General features: G+C 35.4%; 1 pseudogene across 1 annotated transcript; it reads left to right on the plus strand.

The window, feature by feature from the left end:
- Positions 1-347: 347 nt before the first annotated feature.
- On the plus strand, positions 348-6025 carry LOC111280215 (receptor-like protein 7; annotated as a pseudogene). Its single transcript, XR_002689006.2, has 3 exons — positions 348-4155; positions 4596-4811; positions 5419-6025. The product of XR_002689006.2 is annotated as a receptor-like protein 7 (transcript).

The following is a 6025-nucleotide window of genomic DNA, read 5'->3' on the forward strand; positions in this document are numbered from 1 at the left end:
GTAATTGTTCTTTTCTCTGAATGCTTATTTAGAAAACAAAAATTGATAAATATGAGGAAGTTGATGGAGGGAACAAAAGGAGATTCAAACTTTGAATCTAAGAAAAATAAGAAGAAACAAACTTATTAGTTAAAATTTTCAAAAAAAAATTATTCCATCTAATTCTATAATATCAGAGTTGAGTTGACTGATAAATCTTTATAAGTTTTACTTTTCTTTAAACATCAAGGTTAGTGATAATTTTTACTATTTCTTTTGTACTGGAGAGGATTCCTCTCTACCGATATCTATGTACCACTATTTACCTAATTTTGAGAAAATTAATTTTTTATTTGTTTTTTTTGTAGGAATACATAATATGAAATAAAAAATGGGAATAAAGAAAGGATATAGTGGTAAAGATTAATTTACAAAAGCAAAATTTATCATCATTGAAACCCATTATTCATTCTTTAAAATTCAAAATGGACAAGCAATAACTATATCTGTCTTCCACCTACTTTGATTCAACTCTTACAAAAAAAAGTTCAGACTCATGATTTGTACAAACACGTGGTTGGAAAAACACATTTGAACCTATCTCTTGAGATCAAGGGAGATATATAGCTACAATAACAATCGTAATATGAAGTACTTGTCTATAAATATCGTGTATGCAAATCTTAAATTCCACAATCTTCCCTTCATTTTTTTTCTTATAGAGAGCCAACAAAACATGAAGAATTTTCATATCCTAATATCACTCATTTTTCCTACCTTGTTTCTCTTCTCATGCTCTGTATCTCTTGTGCTATCTTTTTCCCCTCCTCATACTGATCTTCAAAATCAGTGCCTTGATGATCAGAAATCTGCTTTGTTGCAATTGCACCATGATCTGTACTATGCCCCAAATTTTACTTTCACTTCCAAAGTTGAGCTTTGGGATCCCAACACTGATTGTTGCTCTTGGAAAGGAATTACATGTGATGCTCTGGGTCACGTGATTGTGCTTGACCTCAGTTACAAAAACCTTTCCGGCAGCTTTCATTCCATTTTCAATCTCCATTATCTTCAACGCCTTAATCTTGCTGGAAACAATTTTAATACTACTCTGTTTCAATATGAGTTTGATAGATTCCCAAATTTAACTCATCTCAACCTTTCAAACTCATGTTTCCATGGCCAAATTCCAGTGGAGATTTCATACTTAAGAAGGTTAGTCTCTCTTGATCTATCTAATCAAGATTCTTGCTATCTACGGTATAATCAAATTCTTGATCCAAATATCTGGTGGTATGATCTTCCTGACAACCTTCAACAAACTCTGAAACTAGAAAACCCAAACTTCAAGTCATTAATCCAAAATTTGAGACCTCTTACAAACCTCTATTTGGATAGTGTGAACATTTCAACTCAAAGAAGTAAATGGTGTGAGACCATATCCATAATACTTCCTAACTTGCATGTGTTAAGTCTGTCGAATTGTGGGTTGACAGGTCCATTTTGTTCTTCACTCTCAAGACTTCCTTTTCTTTCCAAACTTTTCCTTGGTGGGAATTCGATCTCTTATTTGCCTCCCAATTTCTTGGAAATTTCCTCTCGTTTGGTTTCTCTCAGTTTAGTGAATTGCAATTTGAGTGGGCATTTTCCAACAAAAATTCTCATGTTCCCAAAAATAGAAAGCATTGACATTTCAGAAAATGACAATCTTGAAGGTCAGTTGCCAGAATTTTCATTAAACAATGCTTTACGAGTCTTAAAGATTTCTTCTACAAATTTCAGCGGAAAATTGCCAGAATCAATTGGTAATCTCAAGTTCTTGACAAATTTAATTCTTTTTGGTAGCAATTTCTATGGACAAATTCCATCTTCAATTGCAAATCTTACTAACCTTGTGGAACTGGATCTATCCTTCAATAATTTCAGTGGTTTTATCCCTGCATTTCATAGATCTGGAGTTCCAAATGTTACACATCTTTTTTTGCAGGGGAACCACCTCTCTGGATCAATACATTCTTCTGTATTTACTCTCCCATCATTGAAGGACTTGGATCTTTGTAAAAATCAATTGGTTGGTGAAATTCGTGAGATCCCCAATGCATCTTCTTCATTGATTGAAGGATTGTATTTAGGCTTCAATAGCTTTAGTTCCATGAAGCTTGACATGTTCTCCCAACTGAAGAACCTAAGGTTTCTTGACCTTTCAAATACGAGCTTGTCAATTGAAAGCAACATCACAAGCCTTGCTTTTCCCCAATTAGAGATACTGGAACTACACTCATGCAACCTTACTGAATTTCCAGAATTCATCAAAACACAAGACAAGTTGGCTTGTCTATATCTTCCTGACAACCAAATCCATGGTTTTGTCCCTAATTGGTTGTGGAAGACCACTCTTTTGGAGTTAGACCTTTCTTTCAATGCGATTGATTTTCCAACAGAGGTTCCTTTTGGTGATGCAAACTCCTCTTTTCCAATGTTGAGTCGGTTGGGTTTACGATTCTGTAACCTAAGTATGTTTCCAGAGTTTTTAAAGAGTCAAACCAGTTTAAAATATCTTGACCTTTCAAATAACAAAATAAGTGGTGCAGTACCAAACTGGGTGTGGAAGAAAAGTTTGCGAGATCTGGATCTTTCTAACAATTCTCTCTCATCTTTGGACCAATTTTCACTAAACCAATCTCTCACTTCTTGACAAGGCTCTTTATCAAGACCTATTTGCAATTTGAGTCAACTTCTGATCTTTAATGCATCCTTTAACAAATTCAGCGGGCCAATCCCAAGTTGCTTGGGCAATATCAGTTCTCTCGACACTTTGGATCTACAAAAAAATAATTTCAGCGGTAGCATACCAGATTTTGCAAAAGCAACCCAATTATATTGGCTACAACTCAATGACAATAAATTGGAAGGGAAATTGCCAAGGTCGTTAGCCAATTGCACAATCCTTCGAGTTTTAAACCTTGGGAAAAATGCTCTGTACGACACATTCCCCTTGTGGTTGGGAAAATTGCCTGCTTTGATGGTCCTTGTATTGCAAGCAAATAGGTTTTATGGTCCAATTATACATGTGAAAAATTATTTTCAAGACTTGGATGTACTAGACATTGCTTTCAATAATTTTTCTGATCATTTACCAATTGAATTCTTTCAAGCCCCTCAACTAAGGTCACTCAAACTCGGTGGGAATAAACTGGAAGGGAAGTTGCCGAGGTCATTAGCCCATTGCACAAAGCTCGAAGTTTTGGACGTTGGAAAAAATATGATACAAGACACATTTCCTTTTTGGTTGGAGAAATTGCTTTCTTTAAAGGTTCTTATACTAAGAGCAAATAGATTTTATGGTCCGATTAAAATTTCTGAGGATGAAAATGCTTTCCTAGAGTTACACATACTGGATCTTGCTTCCAATAACTTTTCAGGTGAGTTACCTGTTGGATTTTTTCAATCTTTGAAAGCAATGAAGATTATGATTGATGGCAACAAAGCTAAGCCAGATTATATTGGAGATTATTACTACCAGGACTCTGTGATAATTGTGAATAAAGGGTTTGAACTTTTTTAACAGAAAATTTTAACCATCTTTGCTTGTCTTGACCTTTCCAATAATAGTTTCCATGGGAGAATACCGGAAGAAATACAAAAGCTCAAGTCACTCAAAGTGCTAAACTTGTCCTACAACAGCTTCCTTGGCCCAATTCCTTTAGCACTTGGAAACTTAACTGAGCTTGAGTCGTTGGACCTCTCCCAGAACAAACTCTCCGGAAAGATTCCTCTTCAGCTTACAAGCCTAACTTTTCTTGCAGTATTGAATCTCTCTTACAACCAACTTGAGGGAAGCATACCACAAAGCTACCAATTTGGTACATTTTCAAACGATTCTTACGAAGGGAATCCAAGATTATGTGGGCTGCCTCTGACAAGGAAATGCAATGAAGATGGTCTTGGAATGCCACCCCCTAAGGAAGATGGAGATTCATGGGTAGATGGTTTGTCTGATTGGAAAATTGTGTTGATGGGTTATGGATGTGGATTGGTCATTGGATTATGTATTGGATATACAGTGCTGAATGAGTTGGGGAACAAATGGTTGGATAGGTTTATACAGAGTCGGAATAAAAAATGGAGAAGATCTTCTAGGTGACTCCATCAAAATTCAAGTTTCAATGTCATTTGGTAAGTATTCTAAAATACTTAATAACTCAAAAGTTTTGCTGTTGACTCTGAACTGTAGCTTAAACAAATAAAATTATTTAAATGCTCTCTTATATTGTCTTTTATCTGCACTAAATAATAATTTACTAAAGTGATTGTGTTTAAAATTTAATTCAAGAACGTTTCAACTTTTGATGCCTCTTTCCCTTTTTGAAACTTGGTAATGCTTTTCAAACTAAGAACAAAAATTGCCTGCAAACTAGGATGTCTTTTGAATTTCCTAACCTCATTTTACAAATGAAAATTAGCTTCCAAGTTATTAATTTGTATAAGACTTGTGGGTCACTGGTATTTTGAGTTGGATTGGGCTGTCGGCCATCTTAAGAGCAAAGCAAAGCTCTGGCATCTATTGTAATTAAATTAGATTGGCTTGGGATGCTCATATATATTTTATTTGGCAGGAGCACAATCAAAGGGTTTGGCAGGCCATGCAAAGATATAGAAGCTATTGTTTCAACTATCAGAAGTTCCTTTTAGCTTAGTTCAATAACAAGATTGCAGTCTCGAGTTCCACTCTTCCTCTTCAACAACAGAAATTGTGTCTGAATGTTTTTGGCTTGCTGTTACTGTACTTGTGTATCAGTTCATTCTCTCCTGCTCGCCTAAGATGATTGGCGGTATGTCTGGTTGTATTGTGCTTGTCTTCTGTTCTGTCTATGGGGTGGTGTTTTACTGCTGAGTTATGGGGTTCCCCTGTTGTTCACCCTATTGTGTAACTCTGTTTTTATCAATAATTTCTGGTTTAGCAAAAGAAAAATGTGTCTGAATTGGGGACTGGTTCCTCTATGTTGCTTAGTTTAATTAGTTTACTTTATTAGGTTGCTCTTTGACGTTTGTAAGGTCTTGATAGCCTACTGTTTATTTGTAGCAGGTCTACTGCTTTTTTTGGATTAATAAAAATCATTTATCCAAAAAATTTTCTTAAGGAAAATCTTATTATCTTTTAAGCTCTTCAGTATTATTATATCTAAGTGGTCATGTCAGCAATCACATAATAAGTTTTACACATGAAAGCCCAGTTTGCCACATTATTACCCAAGAGGTATAAAAAGTAAAATCAGACGAGTTAGGTGATTGACTACTCAACCCCTCTTTACTCTCTTTAACTACTTCCTGCTCTTTTACATTTTCTTGCTTCTGGTGTATCTTACTATCTTATCTTGTGCGTCGGAGCATGCCTCAAAATAACATGTTCGGCACCCCTGACTTTCTATTCTGTGACAGGTCACACATACTCTCCTCTCAACCTCCAGTAGGACTTTCCGACTACCAGACCAGGAATTACATTAACAACCAAGAATTACATTAACGAAATCAATGATTCAACTCAACTATTTGCATTGCAGGAATCTGATACAAGCCATGGCATGTACAAAAATGACTATGCCTACTACTTTAACTGCCAAAACTAGAAGTTACATCTGCTAACACAGAAAAATCTTTACAGACCAAGCTCAAGCTAAGATGCTTTATTCCTGTACTAGCTACTACATCACTACAGAGAAAGAAAAAAAAAGAACAAAGCTTCCAGTTCCAGGTATAAAGCTCGACAATTCCAAAGGATACTATTTCATTGCCCCTAATAACTATAGATTTGACTATGGCGAGAGAGATTTAAATATTTCCTTTATTATTTTCTTAACTTTAATCCCGTATCATCCTTTGTTTTTCTGCTTCTGGACTCCCACACAGACAAAAACAAATGGCTTTTTGCAAGCTCTATTGCTATTGCTACTGCTATACGATTGATATCCATATAGAATAGACCTTCACTGAACAAAAACATGTGGGCAACACAAAGAAACTTTTAACAACTTGAAAGTTATGTGAA

Source organism: Durio zibethinus, chromosome 27 (assembly GCF_047325235.1).
Source record: "Durio zibethinus cultivar Kanyao isolate XHJ-2024 chromosome 27, ASM4732523v1, whole genome shotgun sequence".
Classification (NCBI taxonomy): Eukaryota; Viridiplantae; Streptophyta; class Magnoliopsida; order Malvales; family Malvaceae; genus Durio; species Durio zibethinus.